The sequence below is a fragment of the Patiria miniata genome, unplaced genomic scaffold (genome assembly GCF_015706575.1).
Source record: "Patiria miniata isolate m_02_andy unplaced genomic scaffold, ASM1570657v1 HiC_scaffold_6, whole genome shotgun sequence".
Taxonomy (NCBI): domain Eukaryota; kingdom Metazoa; phylum Echinodermata; class Asteroidea; order Valvatida; family Asterinidae; genus Patiria; species Patiria miniata.
In genome coordinates, this window is record NW_024037073.1 from 23,057,647 (window position 1) to 23,080,418 (window position 22,772).

The window sequence follows — 22,772 nt, forward strand, 5'->3', positions numbered from 1 at the left end:
GTGTGAAATTAGGCCTAGTCTAATGGTATGGACTACCGACTCGAAATCTGAAGGTTGCGGGTTCAATTCCAGGTGGGGAATTTTAGATTTTATTTATATTTGGGTAAATTGAAACCTCATAGTTAATTTCGTAAATTTAAAATTTGTGAAATTACACTTAGTCCAATGGTATGGACTACTGACTCTAAATCTGAAGATTGTGGGTTCAAATCCAGGGTGGAAATTTTAGATTTTAAAATTTTATGTCTTTGGGTAAATTTAAACTTCATAGTTAATTTCGTAACCACTAAAAAGTGTGGAATTATGCTTAGTCCAATGGTATGGACTGCCGACTCTAAATCTGAAGGTTGCGGGTTCAATCTAGGTTGGAAATTTTAGATTTTATTTATTTTTGGGTAAATTGAAACTTCATAGTTAATATCGTAATACTTAAAAATTGTGAAATTACACTTAGTCCAATGGTATGGACTACTGACTTGAAATCTGAAGGTTGTGGGTTCAATTCCAGGGTGGAAATTTTAGATTTTAAAAATGTATTACTTTTTGGGTAAATTAAAACATTATAGTTAATTTCGAAACCACTAAAAATTGTGAAATTACACTTAGTCCAATGGTATGGACTACTGACTCTAAATCTGAAGGTTGTGGGTTCAATTCCAGGGGGGAATTTAGATTTTAAAATTGTATTACTTTTTTGGGTAAATTAAAACATTATAGTTAATTTCGTAACCTTTAAAAAGTGTGAAATTACACTTAGTCCCAATGGTATGGACTACTGACTCTGAATCTGAAGGTTGTGGGTTCAAATCCAGGGTGCAAATTTTAGATTTTAAAATTTTATGTCTTTTGGGTAAATTTAAACTTCATAGTTAATTTCGTAACCACCAAAAATTGTGAAATTATGCTTAGTCCAATGGTATGGACTGCCGAGTCTAAATCTGAAGGTTGCGGGTTCCATCCAGGTTGGAAAATTTTAGATTTTAGATTTTATTATTTTTTGGGAAAATTGAAACTTCATAGTTGATTTCGTAACATTTAAAATTGTGAAATTACACTTAGTCCAATGGTATGGACTATGACTCGAAATCTGAAAGTTATGGGTTCAATTCCAGGGTGGGAATTTTAGATTTTAAAATTGTATTTACTTTTTTGGGTAAATTAAACATATAGTTAATTTCGTAACCTTTAAAAAGTGTGAAAAATTAGGCTAAGTCCAATGGTATGGACTGCCAACTCTAAATCTGAAGGTTGCGTGTTCAAATCCAGGGTGGAAATTTTAGATTTTATTTGATATTTGGGTAAATTGAAACCTCATAGTTAATTTCGTAACATTTAAAATTTGTGAAATTACTTAGTCCAATGGTATGGACTACTGACTCTAAATCTGAGGATTGTGGGTTCAATTCCAGGGTGGAAATTTAGATTTAAAATTGTATGTCTTTTGGGGTAAATTTAAACTTCATAGTTAATTTCGTAACCACTAAAAAGTGTGAAATTATGCTTAGTCCAATTGGACTGCCGACTCTAAATCTGAAGGTTGCGGGTTCCAATCTAGGTTGGAATTTTAGATTTTATTTATTTTTGGGTAAATTGAAACTTCATAGTTAATATCGTAATACTTAAAAATTGTGAAATTACACTTAGTCCAATGGTATGGACTACTGACTTGAAATCTGAAGGTTGTGGGTTCAATTCCAGGGTGGAAATTTTAGATTTTAAAAAGTATTACTTTTTGGGGTAAATTAAAACATTATAGTTAATTTCGAAACCACTAAAAATTGTGAAATTACACTTAGTCCAATGGTATGGACTACTGACTCTAAATCTGAAGGTTGTGGGTTCAATTCCAGGGTGGGAATTTTAGATTTTAAAATTGTATACTTTTTTGGTAAATTAAAACATTTATAGTTAATTTCGTAACCTTTAAAAAGTGTGAAATTACACTTAGTCCAATGGTATGGACTACTGACTCTGAATCTGAAGGTTGTGGGTTCAAATCCAGGGTGCAAATTTTAGATTTTAAAATTTTATGTCTTTTTGGGTAAATTTAAACTTCATAGTTAATTTCGTAACCACCAAAAATTGGAAATTATGCTTAGTCCAATGGTATGGACTGCCGAGTCTAAATCTGAAGGTTGCGGGTTCCAATCCAGGTTGGAAATTTTAGATTTTAGATTTTATTTATTTTTTGGGAAAATTGAACTTCATAGTTGATTTCGTAACATTTAAAATTGTGAAATTACACTTAGTCCAATGGTATGGACTACTGACTCGAAATCTGAAAGTTATGGGTTCAATTCCAGGGTGGGAATTTTAGATTTTAAAATTGTATTACTTTTTTGGGTAAATTAAAACATTATAGTTAATTTCGTAACCTTTAAAAAGTGTGAAATTAGGCTAAGTCCAATGGTATGGACTGCCAACTCTAAATCTGAAGGTTGCGTGTTCAAATCCAGGGTGGAAATTTTAGATTTTATTGATATTTGGGTAAATTGAAACCTCATAGTTAATTTCGTAACATTTAAAATTTGTGAATTACACTTAGTCCAATGGTATGGACTACTGACTCTAAATCTGAAGATTGTGGGTTCAATTCCAGGGTGGAAATTTTAGATTTTAAAATTGTATGTCTTTTGGGGTAAATTTAAACTTCATAGTTAATTTCGTAACCACAAAAAGTGTGAAATTATGCTTAGTCCAATGTATGGACTGCCGACTCTAAATCTGAAGGTTGCGGGTTCCAATCTAGGTTGGAAATTTTAGATTTTATTTATTTTTGGGTAAATGAAACTTCATAGTTAATATCGTAATACTTAAAAATTGTGAAATTACACTTAGTCAATGGTATGGACTACTGACTTGAAATCTGAAGGTTGTGGGTTCAATTCCAGGGTGGAAATTTTAGATTTTAAAAATGTATTACTTTTTGGGGTAAATTAAAACATTATAGTTAATTCGAAACCACTAAAAATTGTGAAATTACACTTAGTCCAATGGTATGGACTACTGACTCTAAATCTGAAGGTTGTGGGTTCAATTCCAGGGTGGGAATTTTAGATTTTAAATTGTATTACTTTTTTGGGTAAATTAAAACATTATATTAATTTCGTAACCTTTAAAAAGTGTGAAATTACAACTTAGTCCAATGGTATGGACTACTGACTCTGAATCTGAAGGTGTGGGTTCAAATCCAGGGTGCAAATTTTAGATTTTAAAATTTTATGTCTTTTTGGGTAAATTTAAACTTCATAGTTAATTTCGTAACCACCAAAAATTGTGAAATTATGCTTAGTCCAATGGTATGGACTGCCGAGTCTAAATCTGAAGGTTGCGGGTTCCAAATCCAGGTTGGAAATTTAGATTTAGATTATTTATTTTTTGGGAAAATTGAAACTTCATAGTTGATTTCGTAACATTTAAAAATTGTGAAATTACACTTAGTCCAATGGTATGGACTACTGACTCGAAATCTGAAAGTTATGGGTTCAATTCCAGGGTGGGAATTTTAGATTTTAAAATTGTATTACTTTTTTGGGTAAATTAAAACATTATAGTTAATTCGTAACCTTTAAAAAGTGTGAAATTAGGCTAAGTCCAATGGTATGGACTGCCAACTCTAAATCTGAAGGGTGCGTGTTCAAATCCAGGGTGGAAATTTTAGATTTTATTGATATTTGGGTAAATTGAACTCATAGTTAATTTCGTAACATTAAAATTTGTGAAATTACACTTAGTCCAATGGTATGGACTACTGACTCTAAATCTGAAGATTGTGGGTTCAAATCCAGGGTGGAAATTTTAGATTTTAAAATTGTATGTTTTGGGGTAAATTTAAACTCATAGTTAATTTCGTAACCACTAAAAAGTGTGAAATTATGCTTAGTCCAATGGTATGGACTGCCGACTCTAAATCTGAAGGTTGCGGGTTCCAATCCAGGTTGGAAATTTTAGATTTATTTATTTTTGGGTAAATTGAAACTTCATAGTTAATATCGTAATACTTAAAAATTGTGAAATTACACTTAGTCCAATGGTATGGACTACTGACTTGAAATCTGAAGGTTGTGGGTTCAATTCCAGGGTGGAATTTTAGATTTAAAATTGTATTACTTTTTGGGTAAATTAAAACATTATAGTTAATTTCGAAACCACTAAAATTGTGAAATTACATTAGTCAATGGTATGGACTACTGACTCGAAATCTGAAGGTTGTGGGTTCAATTCCAGGGTGGGAATTTTAGATTTTAAAATTGTATTACTTTTTTGGGTAAATTAAAAAATTATAGTTAATTTCGTGTGAAATTATGCTTAGTCCAATGGTATGGACTACTGACTCTAAATCTGAAGGTTGTGGGTTCAAATCCAGGGTGGAAATTTTAGATTTTAAAATTTTTATGTCTTTTAGGGTAAATTTAAATTTTATAGTTAATTTCGTAACCACAAAAAAGTGTGAAATTATGCTTAGTCCAATGGTATGGACTGCCGAGTCTAAATCTGAAGGTTGCGTGTTCAAATCCAGGTTGGAAATTTTAGATTTTAGATTTTATTTATTTTTGGGTAAATTGAAACTTCATAGTTAATATCGTAACATTTAAAAATGTGAAATTACACTTAGTCCAATGGTATGGACTACTGACTCAAAATCTGAAGGTTGTGGGTTCAATTCCAGGGTGGGAATTTTAGATTTTAAAATTGTATTACTTTTTTGGGTGAATTTAAAACATTATAGTTAATTTCGTAACCTTTAAAAGTGTGAAATTAGGCTAAGTCCAATGGTATGGACTGCCAACTCTAAATCTGAAGGTTGCGTGTTCAAATCCAGGGTGGAAATTTTAGATTTTATTGATATTTGGGTAAATTGAAACCTCATAGTTAATTTCGTAACATTTAAAATTTGTGAAATTACACTTAGTCCAATGGTATGGACTACTGACTCTAAATCTGAAGATTGTGGGTTCAAATCCAGGGTGGAAATTTAGATTTTAAAATTGTATGTCTTTTGGGGTAAATTTAAACTTCATAGTTAATTTCGTAACCACTAAAAAGTGTGAAATTATGCTTAGTCCAATGGTATGGACTGCCCGACTCTAAATCTGAAGGTTGCGGGTTCCAATCAGGTTGGAAATTTTAGATTTTATTTATTTTTTGGGTAAATTGAAACTTCATAGTTAATATCGTAATATTTAAAAATTGTGAAATTACACTTAGTCCAATGGTATGGACTACTGACTTGAAATCTGAAGGTTGTGGGTTCAATTCCAGGGTGGAAATTTTAGATTTAAAAATGTATTACTTTTTGGGGTAAATTAAAACATTATAGTTAATTTCGAAACCACAAAATTGTGAAATTACACTTAGTCCAATGGTATGGACTACTGACTCGAAATCTGAAGGTTGTGGTTCAAATTCCAGGGTGGAATTTTAGATTTAAAATTGTATTACTTTTTTGGGTAAATTAAAACATTATAGTTAATTTCGTGTGAAATTATGCTTAGTCCAATGGTATGGACTACTGACTCTAAATCTGAAGGTTGTGGTTCAAATCCAGGGTGGGGAAATTTTAGATTTTAAAATTTTATGTCTTTTAGGGTAAATTTAAATTTGATAGTTAATTTCGTAACCACAAAAAAAGTGTGAAATTATGCTTAGTCCAATGGTATGGACTGCCGAGTCTAAATCTGAAGGTTGCGTGTTCAAATCCAGGGTTGGAAATTTAGATTTTAGATTTTATTTATTTTTGGGTAAATTGAAAACTTCATAGTTAATATCGTAACATTAAAAATTGTGAAATTACACTTAGTCCAATGGTATGGACTACTGACTCAAAATCTGAAGGTTGTGGGTTCAATTCCAGGGTGGGAATTTTAGATTTTAAAATTGTATTACTTTTTTGGGTGAATTAAAACATTATAGTTAATTTCGTAACCTTTAAAAGTGTGAAATTAGGCTAGTCTAATGGTATGGACTACCGACTCGAAATCTGAAGGTTGCGGGTTCAATTCCAGGTGGGGAATTTTAGATTTTAAAATTTAGTTCTTTTTGGGTAAATTTAAACTTGATAGTTAATTTTGTAACCACTAAAAGTGTGAAATTATGCTTAGTCCAATGGTATGGACGGTGACTTGAAATCTGAAGGTTGTGGGTTCAAATCCAGGGGTCGAGTTTGGTTTTTGAAATTTTATGTCTTTTGGGGTAAATTTAACTTCATAGTTAATTTCGTAACCACTAAAAAGTGTGAAATATGCTTAGTCCAATGGTAGGACTGCTGACTGAAATCTGAAGGTTGTGGGTTCAATTCCAGGCTGGGAATTTGAGATTTTAAATTTTATTACTTTTTTGGGGTAAATTAAATCATTATAGTTAATTTCGTAACCTTTAAAAATTGTGAAATTACACTTAGTCCAATGGTATGGACTACTGACTCTAAATTTGAAGGTGTGGGTTCAAATCCAGGGTGGGAATTTTAGATTTTAAAATTTTATGTTCTTTGGGTAAATTTAAATTTTATAGTTAATTTCGTAACCACAAAAAAGTGTGAAATTATGCTTAGTCCAATGGTATGGACTGCCGACTCTAATCTGAAGGTTGCGGGTTCAAATCCAGGTTGGAAATTTTAGATTTTAGATTTTATTTATATTTGGGTAAATTGAAACTTCATAGTTAATATCGTAATACTAAAATTGTGAAATTACACTTAGTCAATGGTATGGACTACTGACTTGAAATCTGAAGGTTGTGGTTCAATTCAGGGTGGAAATTTTAGATTTTAAAATTGTATTACTTTTTGGGGTAAATTAAAACATATAGTTAATTTCGTAAACACTAAAAATTGTGAAATTACACTTAGTCCAATGGTATGGACTACTGACTCTAAATCTGAAGGTTGTGGGTTCAATTCCAGGGTGGGAATTTTAGATTTTAAAATTGTATTATTTTTGGTAAATTAAAACATTATAGTTAATTTCGTAACCTTTAAAAAGTGTGAAATTAGGCTTAGTCCAATGTTATGGACTACTGACTTGAAATCTGAAGGTTGTGGGTTCAATTCCAGGGTGGAAATTTTAGATTTTAAAAATGTATTACTTTTTGGGGTAAATTAAAACATTATAGTTAATTTCGAAACCACTAAAAAATTGTGAAATTACACTTAGTCCAATGGTATGGACTACTGACTCTAAATCTGAAGGTTGTGGGTTCAATTCCAGGGTGGGAATTTTAGATTTTAAAATTGTATTACTTTTTGGGTAAATTAAAACATTATAGTTAATTTCGTAACCTTTAAAAAGTGTGAAATTACACTTAGTCCAATGGTATGGACTACTGACTCTGATCTGAAGGTTGTGGGTTCAAATCCAGGGTGCAAATTTAGATTTTAAAATTTTATGTCTTTTGGGTAAATTTAAACTTCATAGTTAATTTCGTAACCACAAAATTGTGAAATTATGCTTAGTCCAATGGTATGGACTGCCGAGTCTAAATCTGAAGGTTGCGGTTCCAATCCAGGTTGGAAATTTTAGATTTTAGATTTTATTTATTTTTGGGAAATTGAAACTTCATAGTTGATTTCGTAACATTTAAAAATTGTGAAATTACACTTAGTCCAATGGTATGGACTACTGACTCGAAATCTGAAAGTTATGGGTTCAATTCCAGGGGGGAATTTTAGATTTAAAATTGTATTACTTTTTTGGGTAAATTAAAACATTATAGTTAATTTCGTAACCTTTAAAAGTGTGAAATTAGGCTAAGTCCAATGGTATGGACTGCCAACTCTAAATCTGAAGGTTGCGTGTTCAATCCAGGGTGGAAATTTTAGATTATATGATATTTGGGTAAATTGAAACCTCATAGTTAATTTCGTAACATTTAAAATTTGTGAAATTACACTTAGTCCAATGGTATGGACTACTGACTCTAAATCTGAAGATTGTGGTTTCAAATCCAGGGTGGAAATTTTAGATTTTAAAATTGTATGTCTTTTGGGTAAATTTAAACTTCATAGTTAATTTCGTAACCACTAAAAAGTGTGAAATTATGCTTAGTCCAATGGTATGGACTGCCGACTCTAAATCTGAAGGTTGCGGGTCCAATCCAGGTGGAAATTTTAGATAATATTTATTTTTTGGGTAAATTGAAACTTCATAGTTAATATCGTAATACTTAAAAATTGTGAAATTACACTTAGTCCAATGGTATGGACTACTGACTTGAAATCTGAAGGTTGTGGGTTCAATTCCAGGGTGGAATTTAGATTTTAAAATTGTATTACTTTTTGGGGTAAATTAAAACATATAGTTAATTTCGAAACCACTAAAAATTGTGAAATTACACTTAGTCCAATGGTATGGACTACTGACTCGAAATCTGAAGGTTGTGGGTTCAATTCCAGGGTGGAATTTTAGATTTTAAAATTGTATTACTTTTTTGGGTAAATTAAACATTATAGTTAATTTTGTGTGAAATTATGCTTAGTCCAATGGTATGGACTACTGACTCTAAATCTGAAGGTTGTGGGTTCAAATCCAGGGTGGAAATTTTAGATTTTAAAATTTTATGTCTTTTAGGGTAAATTTAAATTTTATAGTTAATTTCGTAACCACAAAAAAGTGTGAAATTATGCTTAGTCCAATGGTATGGACTGCCGAGTCTAAATCTGAAGGTTGCGTGTTCAAATCCAGGTTGGAATTTTAGATTTTAGATTTTATTATTTTTGGGTAATTGAAACTTCATAGTTAATATCGTAACATTTAAAAATTGTGAAATTACACTTAGTCCAATGGTATGGACTACTGACTCAAAATCTGAAGGTTGTGGGTTCAATCCAGGTGGGAATTTTAGATTTAAAATTGTATACTTTTTGGGTGAATTTAAAACATTATAGTTAATTTCGTAACTTTAAAAAGTGTGAAATTAGGCTAAGTCCAATGGTATGGACTGCCAACTCTAAATCTGAAGGTTGTGGGTTTCAAATCCAGGGTGGAAATTTAGATTTTATTGATATTTGGGTAAATTGAAACCTCATAGTTAATTTCGTAACATTTAAAATTTGTGAAATTACACTTAGTCCAATGGTATGGACTACTGACTCTAAATCTGAAGATTGTGGGTTCAAATCCAGGGTGGAAAATTTAGATTTTAAATTGTATGTCTTTTGGGTAAATTTAAACTTCATAGTTAATTTCGTAACCACTAAAAAGTGTGAAATTATGCTTAGTCCAATGGTATGGACTGCCGACTCTAAATCTGAAGGTTGCGGGTTCCAATCCAGGTTGGAAATTTTAGATTTTATTTATTTTTGGGTAAATTGAAACTTCATAGTTAATATCGTAATTACTTAAAAATGTGTGAAATTACACTTAGTCCAATGGTATGGACTAGACTTGAAATCTGAAGGTTGTGGGTTCAATTCCAGGTGGAATTTTAGATTTTAAAATTGTATTACTTTTGGGGTAAATTAAACATTATAGTTAATTTCGAAACCACTAAAAATTGTGAAATTACACTTAGTCCAATGGTATGGACTACTGACTCGAAATCTGAAGGTTGTGGGTCAATTCCAGGGTGGGAATTTTAGATTTTAAAATTGTATACTTTTTTGGGTAAATTAAAACATTATAGTTAATTTCGTGTGAAATTATGCTTAGTCCAATGGTATGGACTACTGACTCTAAATCTGAAGGTTGTGGGTTCAAATCCAGGGTGGAAATTTTAGATTTTAAAATTTTATGTCTTTAGGGTAAATTTAAATTTTATAGTTAATTTCGTAACCACAAAAAAGTGTGAAATTATGCTTAGTCCAATGGTATGGACTGCCGAGTCTAAATCTGAAGGTTGCGTGTTCAAATCCAGGTTGGAATTTTAGATTTTAGATTTTATTTATTTTTGGGTAAATTGAAACTTCATAGTTAATATCGTAACATTTAAAAATTGTGAAATTACACTTAGTCCAATGGTATGGACTACTGACTCAAAATCTGAAGGTTGTGGGTTCAATTCAGGGTGGGAATTTTAGATTTTAAAATTGTATTACTTTTTGGGTGAATTTAAAAACATTATAGTTAATTTCGTAACCTTTAAAAAGTGTGAAATTAGGCCTAGTCTAATGGTATGGACTACCGACTCGAAATCTGAAGGTTGCGGTTCAATTCCAGGTGGGGAATTTTAGATTTTAAAATTTAGTTCTTTTTGGGTAAATTTAAACTTGATAGTTAATTTGTAACCACTAAAAAGTGTGAAATTATGCTTAGTCCAATGGTATGGACGGTGACTTGAAATCTGAAGGTTGTGGGTTCAAATCCAGGGGTCGAGTTTGGTTTTTGAAATTTTATGTCTTTTGGGGTAAATTTAACTTCATAGTTAATTTCGTAACCACTAAAAAGTGTGAAATTATGCTTAGTCCAATGGTATGGACTGCTGACTTGAAATCTGAAGGTTGTGGGTTCAATTCCAGGCTGGAATTTGAGATTTTAAAATTTATTACTTTTTGGGTAAATTAAATCATTATAGTTAATTTCGTAACCTTAAAAAATTGTGAAATTACACTTAGTCCAATGGTATGGACTACTGACTCTAAATTTGAAGGTTGTGGGTTCAAATCCAGGGTGGGAATTTTTAGATTTTAAAATTTTATGTCTCTTTGGGTAAATTAAATTTTATAGTTAATTTCGTAACCACAAAAAAGTGTGAAATTATGCTTAGTCCAATGGTATGGACTGCCGACTCTAAATCTGAAGGTTGCGGGTTCAAATCCAGGTTGGAAATTTTAGATTTTAGATTTTATTTATATTTGGGAAATTGAAACTTCATAGTTAATATCGTAATACTTAAAATTGTGAAATTACACTTAGTCCAATGGTATGGACTACTGACTGAAATCTGAAGGTTGTGGGTTCAATTCCAGGGTGGAAATTTTAGATTTTAAAATTGTATTACTTTTTGGGGTAAATTAAAAACATTATAGTTAATTTCGTAAACACTAAAAATTGTGAATTACACTTAGTCCAATGGTATGGACTACTGACTCTAAATCTGAAGGTGTGGGTTCAATTCCAGGGTGGGAATTTTAGATTTAAAAATTGTATACTTTTTGGGTAAATTAAACACATATAGTTAATTTCGTAACCTTTAAAAAGTGTGAAATTAGGCTTAGTCCAATGGTATGGACTACTGACTCGAAATCTGAAGGTTGTGGGTTCAAATCCAGGGTGGGAATTTTAGATTTAAAATGTATTACTTGGGGTAAATTAAACTTAAGTATTTAATTTTTTTTCGTAACCTTTAAAAGTGTGAAATTAGGCTTAGTCCAATGGTATGGACTACCAACTCGAAATCTGAAGGTTGCGGGTTCAATTCCAGAGGGGGAATTTTAGATTTTTAAATTTAGTTCTTTTTGGGTAAAATTTAAACTTGATAGTTAATTTTGTAACCGCTAGAAAGTGTGAAATTACACTTAGTCCAATGGTACGGACGGCTGACTTGAAATCTGAAGGTTGTGGGTCAAATCCAGGGGTGGAGTTTTGGTTTTTGAAATTTTATGTCTTTTGGGGTAAATTTAACTTCATAGTTAATTTTGTAACCACTAAAAAGTGTCAAATTATGTTTAGTCCAATGGTATGGACTGCTGACTTGAAATCTGAAGGTTGTGGGTTCAATTCCAGGGTGGGAATTTTAGATTTTAAATTTTATTACTTTTTTGGGTAAATTAAATCATTATAGTTAATTTCGTAACCTTTAAAATTGTGAAATTACACTTAGTCCAATGGTATGGACTACTGACTCTAAATCTGAAGGTTGTGGGTTCAAATCCAGGGTGGGAATTTTAGATTTTAAAATTGTATTACTTTTTTGGGTAAATTAAATCATTATAGTTAATTTCGTAACCTTTAAAAATTGTGAAATTACACTTAGTCCAATGGTATGGACTACTGACTCTAAATCTGAAGGTTGTGGGTTCAAATCCAGGGTGGAAAGTTTAGATTTTAAAATTTTATTTCTTTTTGGGTAAATTTAAACTTCATAGTTAATTTCGTAACTACAATAAAGTGTGAAATTATGCTTAGTCCAATGGTATGGACTGCCGACTCTAAATCTGAAGGTTGCGGGTTCAATTCCAGGGTGGAAATTTTAGATTTAAAAATTTTATTACCTTTTGGGGTAAATTAAAACATTATAGTTAATTTCGTAACCTTTAAAAAATGTGAAATTACACTTAGTCCAATGGGATGGACTTCTGACTCGAAACTGAAGGTTGTGGGTTCAATTCCAGGGTGGGAATTTTAGATTTTAAAATTTTGTTACTTTTTGGGTAAATTAAAACATTATAGTTAATTTCGTAACCTTTAACAAGTGTGAAATTAGGCTTAGTCCAATGGTATGGACTATTGACTTGAAATCTGAAGGTTGCGGGTTCAATTCCAGGGGGGGGATTTTAGATTTTAAAATTTATTTCTTTTTGGGTAAATTTAAACTTTATCGTTAATTTCGTAACCACTAAAAAGTGTGAAATTATGCTAAGTCCAATGGTATGGACTACTGACTCTAAATCTGAAGGTTGTGGGTTCAAATCCAGGGTGGGAATTTCAGATTTTAAAATAGTTTTACTTTTTGGTTAAATTAAAACATTATAGTTAATTTCGTAACCTTTAAAAAGTGTAAAATTAGGCTTAGTCCAATGGTATGGACTACTGACTCTAAATCTGAAGGTTGTGGGTTCAAATCCTGGGTGGAAATTTTAGATTTTAAAATTTTATGTCTTTTAGGGTAAATTTAAATTTTATAGTTAATTTCGTAACCACAAAAAAGTGTGAAATTATGCTTAGTCCAATGGTATGGACTGCCGACTCTAAATCTGAAGGTTGCGGGTTCCAATCCAGGTTGGAAATTTTAGATTTTAGATTTTATTTATTTTTGGGTAAATTGAAACTTCATAGTTAATATTTTAACCAATTAAAACAGTGACAATTATGCTAAGTACAATGGTACGGACTGCTGACTTTAAATGTTAAGGTTGTGGGTTCAAATCCAGCGTGAAAATTTTAGATTTTAAAATTTTATTTCTTTTGGGTAAATTGAAACTTGATAGTTAATTCCGTAACCACTAAAAAGCATGAAATTATGCTTAGTGCAGTGGTTCAGACTGCTGACTATAAATCTAAAGGTTGCAGGTTCATTCCCACGCTGGGAATTTTAGATTTCAAAATTTTACTACCTTTCAGGTCAATTGAAACTTTACAGTTAATTTTGTATCCACAAAATAGTGTGAAGTTGTGCTTAATCAAGTAATACGGACTGATGACCCTAAATCTGAACTTCTGAAGGTTGCTGGTTCAAGTCCCACAGATTTTAAAATTGTATTAATTTTGAGGTCAATTGAAATTTATATTTTTTTCAAGTTTGAAACCAGTCCACACTTCTAGTCTAGCAAAAGCCAAAAAGTAAAAAAGCAAATACTTTTAGCTTGAAGCAAATAGTGAAAGCATTTGCTCTCATTTTTATTCATGCAAATAAAAGTTATGCTTAAAAATGCGTAGTAAAAAAAAAAGCAAATGCTAGTTTTTATACATACGACCAAATGTTTCAATGTTAATCATAATTGCATCGTTTATGTTTCAGTAATAGATTTGAGGACCTACATGGATCTGTTTGGGCCTACAACGACGCCCATTCACTGAGCGGATTCGGGATTTGCCCATCGAGAACTCGAAAAGATAGGAGAGACCAAGGCCAGTTGCTTTGGTAAAATTTTTCATTCAGGTAAGACAAACTTCCATGAAGACTCAACTCATTAGTTCAATTCCCCCCCCCCCCCCCAACTAAGCCCTAAGACAACACTGAGTGTACACTATTTACAAAATATGTCCGGTTTTATTTAGTTAAGTGGCTTTCAGGCTGTTAGTTCTCCCACATTTTAATGGTGGTCCCTCATTTGACATGTTGTCATCAAACGTTCTTTTGTCAAAGCCATCGGGGCAGAATATTTTTGGCATGCTGTTGGAAAGAACCAATTTTCAACTTTTGTTCTTGTGAAAATCCTGTTGCGTGACATCACAGCCTGTGTTGTGATGTGAATGAGTTCTACCTGATTGATAAACGTGACCCGACTCAGAGGTGGCATGTCTTGGTGACAGTCCCTCGCTTGTCAGCTGGTATGGAATGTCATTTGGTGACAAGTGAACGTCCTTATCCAAAGTCAAGGAGTAATGTCCCACAGTATCTCCGGGGTTATCCACGATGTTGCCGAGCGGCTCCGAATCCTCCTCAGACGTTACCGTCATGACGACTGTCTGCTCCATGTTCCCAAGGGTGCCCTCCGAGGACGACATCATGGCCATGTGTGAGATGTCCTGTGATTGGTCAGCCAGGTCTGGTACCAAGACTGTAGATTCAGCTGCAGATTCCTCGGGGGCTGATTTGGATAATGCGCAGGCCTGAGCGTACAGCCGTAGCTGTGCTAGATGGTGGTGCAGCAGCTGGGTGTGCTCCTCAGACATGTGTTGCAGTAACTCTTGCAAAATGGACTGGTTCTCGCTGTCGTTGGTTGGATGTTTCAAACTGGACGTGTGAATCATGGACAGCTGCTGCTTGAGTGACATGTTTGTGTTGGACAAATACTCAACCTGGAGGGCAAGACGGATGGGCAGAGAAATTATTTGTTTACAGATGGAATTTTAATAGACCAATCCATTAGGCTCTGCCCCATGATGTGTAACCAATCACAACCATGACAGCGCACACCAAAGTCTGACATTTATGCACTTCATGATGTGTGCAGTTGGAGCATGAATGCTTAAGAAGGCACATGTGTTGTTACCCAGTTATTTAGTGCAACTAGAGTTTGAGTGAAACCACGAATCCTCTACACAAGGATAAACGACACATCTGAGCTTGTGTACAAAATGTGTGCAACGGTTTGTCTGCATTTATCATAAGCAGCGTCAGCGCATAAAACAACGTAGAACGTGTAGCGTAGAACGTGTAGAAAATGTAGAGCAATGACAACAACAGTGCACACCATGATCGCCCACAGCCATGACAGCTGGCATCCTGACAGAAATCTGACCACTGAAAGAACGCAGTCACATTAGTGTGCCTGCATTAGTTCTGATCAAGGTATGTCCCCCCTCCCACTTTTCAGAAGCGATTGACGCCCTTGGTACCTGTTGCATGCAGGGAACAAGATCCAAACTCATTCTTAGACCAAGACCAGATGGAATGCCCACTCACCTTTGTGCGAAGCCTTTCTATAGTGCCTTTCATCCTGTGCTCTGTCTGGGCCCACGTGGTCCGCTCCTGCTCTAGAGTCTTCTCCAGACGTTCCTTCTCCTGCAGCAGCAGCGACAAGTTGTGCTCTGTGTAGCAAGTCTCGTCCTCCAAATCCTCTTTGCTTCCTTCGTCTGGTATCTCAATAAGGACAACTGTTTACGAGAGGGAAAGGTTGAGTAATTATCCTGGATAATAATTCCTGTAATAATGAAAGTCGGTCATCAAAAGGTCACTCCAGGTGTGGGCTACACAAAGAGGGCAAATGATGGGAGGAGTTTATGGAGTAGAAAGGTCGACATATGTGTTGCGCTTGAATGGGACAAATGATATGTAGCGGTAAAAACAGGATACAGGCAAGAAAGTCCAAAGTGATGCAGTGTGTCAAGAACATGTAATTCCTTGTAACTGGGTGCGAGCAATCCCTCACTTTTTCAAACCTTATTCCTAAAATTAGGTGGGCAAGGTGAAGGACAAATGCCAATATTTAATTAATTGTTGAAGTCAGCTCTCAAAATGTACTGCGACCCTGACTTATTAGATTTTTTTTGTTGCTTAGAACCTTCCTGAATCCTCCAAAATTCAATATACTTAAATAACACCAATGGCACACCCTTTGCACCTTGTAATTTCAATTTGTAAAATCCTCTGTCAATATTGGCCCTCATCCACCCCAACCCCCTAAAAAAATGCTGAACTTTTGGTTGTTGTTTTATTTATTTTATTGACCAAACAAGTGCAGGAGTGAAGACAACTGTATTAAACATGCTGTTGTCTACCCATTCCCTTCTTCCATATGGATTCACGATATATCAATTGAAAACAAAGTGGGTGGGGGGGTGGGGGGGGGGAAGAGTTCTTCCTTGCATCAAATGCCTCCCCCTTGGCTTTTTGGTCAGCTTCTTCTAATTATCCTTCACTGCTGGTGGCATTATCCACCTTAACCTCTGGGTAGATGCTGCAGGATTTTTGGAGGGTCAGGGTTAATATTCTTACCATCTTACCTTCCCCATTGGCAGTGCTCTGGCTCGGATCATTGATGCAGGCGTACTGGTACTCGATCTGCGGCTGCTGCCCGTCAGTCTGCTCATAGCCCCGGGGATGATGTGTCCGTCTCTGATGGCTGCTGTGACTGGGGGACTATGAGGTGTGTTACCAGGCAGGTACTGTTGGGTGCTGGGTCAGTGTATGTGGTGAAGATCTGGTTGACATCCTGGGTAAAAATGGTGGAGTGCAGTCGTTAAGGTTGATAAAATGAGACTTAAACCTGCAAGGTAGCAAAAGATTCAATTTACGACACAAACGTACAGTGATTAACTTAGGTTCACAATTAATTATTTTAAAAGACACGAAGTGTTGGCATTTGATATAATCCACCCAAATCCTTGTAGAACTACCATACCTGCTCACAAGGTACATAAATTTCAACTGATTAAATTTATTTCATGGGGTTTTTTTTTCATGCAGATTGTACAAGGGGACCATTACATCACAGCAACGGCATACTCAGTTGTCTTGAAGCAGCACTGAAACTGTGAAGGTTAAAAATAAGTGCGCTTTCAAACACTTTAAACCAAAAAGGTGTGTCTAATCATTCTCAAAAGAATGGATACTTGAGGCAAAACTTTTCGATTAAAAAAACCCAGATTTTGTTCAACAAGTTCACTTCATGGTTTTTTGAAACACCCCTCTACAGGGAGTTTATCGAACACTGATATCTGCTAAGAATAACCAGCCCAGGTATCTGTCAATTTCATAAAACTCCCACAAATGCCACTACCTTGTCCTGCTGTCCACTACCTTCAACTTACCTTTATAATTAACCCTAACCCTGCCACATGCAGCACAGTGCGCATCAGCATCAGTCTTGTTCCCAAACTCACCCCCAAAGTTGATGCCTTTATCCACGTACTTGACCCTGTACGTAGTGCGCCTTGAGGAGAATCTCCTCAGTGAAGAGACTGTCCTGGGAGCAGAATGGACAGTGCAGATGCGGAGCCTTCATCAAGGAGTGGCTACACTCCCTGTCTGTGCATTGTATGGGCGTCCAGTCTGCCTCAGCGCCTTTCGTCTGCACTGATGGATGCGCCTACAGTTGCGAAAAAAACAATTGAGAAAAACTGTCAAGTTAACATGTATGATGTCAAAAAAATGTTATAAAATGGCTACGCCAATGAAATCAGTAGAAAATCTCATTTTGTACTCAAATCCAAATCTTCACAGCAGTTTTCAAAGTGGCAGTTCATAAAAACCAGGCATAAAACATTTAACAAAAAAAACACTCGCAGATGGGATCTCTTTTGAGGCGGTGGAAGAGGTTTTAGAAGGCTTTCTTGGAGAGCCAACAGTCACCTCGGAAAGAATGTTGCAACCTGACGCTACTTCTGCAGTTGTGTACAAAGTCTATGGAGAGTCAAGATTTTTTTGAAGTATTTCCTAACAAAATTGGAAATGTTTCTCAGTCCAAGATTCATGTCTTATCAATATATCATCATTTTTGCAATTACTGACCTTCATTGAGATGATATACGAAGGAAAAAGCAGCGTTAGGTGGCAACATTCCGTCACCTCTGATGCTGAACCAACACGAGGTAGTGATGTAGAAAAACATTGGCCATTTTTTGCGCACTTAGTACTTGGACCAATTTTTTTCTTGCATAAACTAAATCCTACACAGTTGTGGACTTTAACATTGAAAGAATGACTAATATTAACTACATAGAAAAATAATTTGAACAATATCGAACGTCAAGGAAGCACCAAGAACGTCATCGTCTGCAGATGAGTCAAATTGGCTGCCACGAAAGTCTCCATTGTGTCCTACTTCCTAAACCAAGGTGGATTTGTCATCCGACATTGTTATTAAATGCGCGTTTGTTTATATATGAAATAAATGAATTTCTTTCCATTTTGGTAAAAACAACTGCATGCATAATATTTAAAATCATATCATAATTGAAAATAGGAGGTAAATAAAATAAATCCACAAATATTATAATATACTTTTGTCGAAAGTCTAAGAAGCTTAGTTAAATCCTATGCATGGAAAGAGTTCCGAGAATGTTTTGCTGAAAATCATCCGTGTGCCAATTACATAACATTTTACAAATGTATACAGATTCTCCCAAAATAGAAACATTTGCAATATAACTTTAGTATGCCGTTGCTATATTTTTAAAGTTTAGTCGGACTCCCTATTATCGCAGCATCCCTATTATCGTGGAATGGGAAATTTCTCTTTTTGTGTTGCCTAAACTCCTTCAAGTGGCGATTTTTATCCAGTTCACCAGGCATTAAGGACTTTCTGCCGAGTTGTATAAAAAGGATGATTAAAAAATGTTGTGTCTTTCTAGTTTTGTTTTGACTACTTTAGGTATCTTAATTATTTGTGAGTTGTTGCTTCACCACTGTAGCGAACCAGGTTGGCAGTGAAATGCAGTAATAATAGGTGAGCTACAGTGACGCTGTGTTTAATCAATTTAAATTTTTCGGCAGTCTTTTTTTATTATTCTTTACTTCGTGTGAAACAAATATCAACCTCATTTATATTTCATAGGTAAAAATACTGTCCAAAGTATCTCAACAGTTTTTAGACAAAAGTCTGTTAATAATTATTTCTATTGGCAAAGTTATAGCCACAAAAAAACATTTCATTTAGTGTTTACTTATACATATGCACCCGTCACTGGAAACATTTAAGCATATAGTTCCCTCCAGCATTCGAAGTAGAATTCAATATTTTGTGTCGCTCCTGTACGGTGGGGTTCAACACTGCTATATTATTACTTTTTTATTAGTATAGATATAGGCCTAGTTTGATGCTCCCGGCCCGGGATTTGTAAAATGTCCAACATAATATTTGCACATAGCCCCTCTCTAGCTCTATTGACGCTCTTTCGACTTTCATTACCTTGGTGAAGAGCCACTCAAACTGGTCAAGGGGAAAAACTGAAAAACTAGTGTTCAGCGTAAACAGCTTATTTATTTCCCTTAAAGCCATTTCTCCCTGTGGAAACTTACTTGAGTTGCGTAAACAGCGCCGGCCTAGCCCTCCAGAAAAAAAAGAGAACATGGGTTTAAAGAGTTTTTAAAAATTCGATTCATTCCCAGCTGCGGCTTCGTCTACTATAAAAATTTAAGAAGATTATGAAATTTCCACACAGCTACCCAGAAAGCGTGAGTTGTCAAATAATTATAGACAAATAAATATTGTTGAGCTTCCGTTATGGAAGACGTATGCGTCTCGTTAAAAAAAAAGGATACCAGTTCAATATATGAAGCTGAAGCAGTAGGGACCTGCGATGGAGGCCGATGTTTCGAAAGAGCTTGCATGCCAATCGAACGACACATGAGGGCAGCATTCAACAACATAAACACGCGACTGTAAATCTGGCGCTGTCTTCCGAGTGGCCGAAACCTGTTGCCTGTGTCACTTTCTTGGTCAGTATCAGTAGATAATTTTATCTAACCATTTAATAAATGATAACATTAATTTAGTTGTTTATATTAGCTATTTGTGAAATCTGCATTATTTTATTTAGTGAAACTGAAACGTACTGCAAAAAGTGGCCATATCTGACATGATACTTTGAGTTTGATAGACGTAGGCCTACTGCGTTTATTATTTGTATTCAATAGCGTGGTATCTCATTTGTGAAAAGTTTGAGATGCTTAATTAACAATAACAATTAACATTAAAGGAAAGATTCCCATATCTGGCCATCACTTGCCACCCTGTGCACAAACCCTTTGAGACTGGTCTGAAAATTTTTAAGTGTTTTCTCAGTTGAGTTGGCTGGAGTTACCCAGCACCCAATTGGGTATCATTGGGTTGTCATCTAGATGACAACCCAATGATAAAATTTAGGGCTGGGTAACTCCAGCTACAGTTGAGTTAATACTTCGGCCATCGTGAAGTGCAGGGCCCGGTTCCTATAACTTGGGGAACAAAATCCACTTAAAAATTATTTGACCTACCATAATAGTTTGCAACATTCTCAATAAACAGGTTTGTCATAGATAGAGGACAGGGTTTTGATGTTTTGAGGGAAATTTGGGGGTAAAATGACAATGACGGCGCGGCGACAACATGCGACCCGAAATTTGAGATGGCAATCACCGCGCAATGTTCCGTGAGCATGCAAGGCGCGCTGAATCCCAAGGTACAAACCGCGCAGGAAAACCGTGATTTCTACCCCAAGAATCTGTTCAAAATTGTAAAATGGGTGTTATTAGAATTGAGAAAAGGCTGCTTTTGATTGTAAAAGTGAGTTTTGAGCAATAAAAAACATTTTCGATTTTAATTTGATCAAAACAAAACGGGGGCCCTACACTTCACGATCGCCGTAATTTTTCCCTTAAATGACCTATCAGCCATCAGAAAATGATATGTCCTAAAAAGTCAAAATTAGCAGGGACAAATTTTGACCCCTCCCCCTAGATATCCCACTGGTCATGGCTTTCAATAGTATACAACTGCTTTATGTGCAGTTTCTTTATATTTCCAGTGTGTTTTTGGTCCAACGTAATAACACCAAAATGGATGAGAAGCAGGGACCAACTTCTGATGATGTCCCAACTGGGGAGGTAACGTCAACCACAGTTACAGAGGGTGATGTTGTCAAGATGCCAACAGATGTGGCCATCACTATGGATGCTATTCCCAATAAAGATGAGGAGGACAAATCCAAAGGTAACTTGTTATTCTTTTACTTGGTGAGGACGTTTGCTCCTTTGCCAGGTCAGCTAAGTGTAATCTCATTCATGTTATTTTGTCCATTCTTGCTTATTGGAAACTTAATACTTTAACCCAGTGAAATTAATTTTGCTGCAAGATAGTTTTGTTGCTTTCCAGGTAATTTTTATAAATTGGGGGAATGAGGGTTCAATTTCATAAAAATATTGCACCTGTACTTGGTACTTGGTGGTTATCCTGAATACTCCACGTGGAAGTCTAGCAAGGAGGCCTTGGGGAAGTGGAACTAAATTAAATCCTTAAAGGTGTTGTGGTTTGGGGCGTCTGTGGTGTCTTGAGGGAGCTTGTTCCATTTCCGGATAGTTCTGGGTAGGAATGACTGCATATAGATGTCTGTCCTTGCTGCAATTTCTGTGAACTGGTGGTTGTGAATTCTATGAGCCGGTGCTGGTTTGGGGACTATGGATGATGAGTTAATGTGAACTATGTTGTGTATTATGTTAGTAGGTAAGTTGGTTAACTTTCCTTCTCTCTTCCAGTGAAGACCAGCCTAGGGTTGTCAACATGTCGGTCACACTGCTCAGTCTGGAATAATCTCGCATTACGAAACGAGCAGCCCTCATCAGTTGCACTTTTTCCACGGATGTTATGTTCTTAGCTATGTGAGGGTTCCAAGCAATGCTGCCATATTCTAGGTGTGGTCTGACTACTGCTAAGTACAGCTTTTCTTTGACTGATCTGGATGCAGAATGAAAATTTATTTTGATGAAGTTCAATATACGACTTGCTTTGGAAGTGGCATGTGCTGTTTGGTGATTCCAACTTGGGTTATTCTGAATGATTATTCCCAAATATGTGATGTTGGTTTTCTCTACGAGGTTGGATCCTAACATGGTGTAGTTAGTTTTGCCGGGGTCCCGCTTCCCGGAGATTCGCATGATGTTACATTTGCTGGAGTTAAATTTCATTCCCCAGGTTTGCGCCCAGTGAGCCAAGTTGTCCAGGTCTTTTTGGAACATCAGTTCATCAGTTGATGAGCAGATCTTCCGATATAACAGGCAGTCGTCAGCGAAAAGGAGAGTTGTGCCAGTCACTGATTTGCTAATGTCATCGATGAAAAGTAAAAACAGGTGGGGGCCAAGCACGGTGCCTTGTGGTACGCCACTGTCGACACTTTGCCATTTCAAAGATTTTCAATTTACCACAACTCTTTGTGACCTGTTGGTTAAGAATTCCCTGATCCATCTCTGTGTTTTTCCCCTTATCCCATTCATTCATTCGTTAAACATAGGCATTTGCCCGTGGTCTCCTCCTCAAATTATACACAGTTGGGATCACTGGCGCCGCTCCCACCACAGCCCGTCTTTCCAGTGCTGCTGCTTTCAGTTCGTTGGTGTCACACCCAGACCATTCACGGATGTTGTCCACCCAGCGCATCTTTGGCCGGCCCACGGAGCGACGACATCCCACTGGCATCCCATCCACAACAGATGCCGCCATGCCGGACCACATGGCCCAACCATGCTGCCTTTCGTTCCATCACTGCTGAAGCACCACCGGTCGCCGATCACCTCCATCAGTCTTTCATTTGTCACATGATCTTGCCACTTGATATTGAGCAGGTGACGCCAAATGGTTCGGCCAAAACTGTCTAGGCGTTTGATGTCAGCTGCCTTCAACGACAGGGTGGTGGCACCATACAGTACCCTTGATATGACTAGGGCCCGAGCAAGCTGTACCTTTACCTCAAGGCTGATGCGGGGGGAGCGCAGATACTTGCACTGCCGAAGAGTGGATCTGCCCATACCTAACCGCATCC

The 22,772-nt window shown here is 35.6% G+C and overlaps 1 long non-coding RNA gene across 6 annotated transcripts; it reads right to left on the minus strand.

The window, feature by feature from the left end:
- Positions 1 to 15,303: 15,303 nt before the first annotated feature.
- Positions 15,304 to 19,621, minus strand: LOC119742969. Of its 6 annotated transcripts, none has more exons than XR_005272940.1 (5): positions 19,279 to 19,448; positions 18,930 to 19,009; positions 17,142 to 17,347; positions 16,263 to 16,471; positions 15,304 to 15,413 (listed from the first exon to the last, which is right to left on the minus strand). It is a non-coding gene; the product is annotated as an uncharacterized LOC119742969 (long non-coding RNA). The 6 variants fall into 6 exon arrangements; XR_005272939.1 differs by lacking the exon at positions 19,279 to 19,448 and adding an exon at positions 19,169 to 19,272; XR_005272941.1 differs by lacking the exons at positions 18,930 to 19,009; positions 19,279 to 19,448 and adding an exon at positions 19,522 to 19,621.
- Positions 19,622 to 22,772: the final 3,151 nt, after the last annotated feature.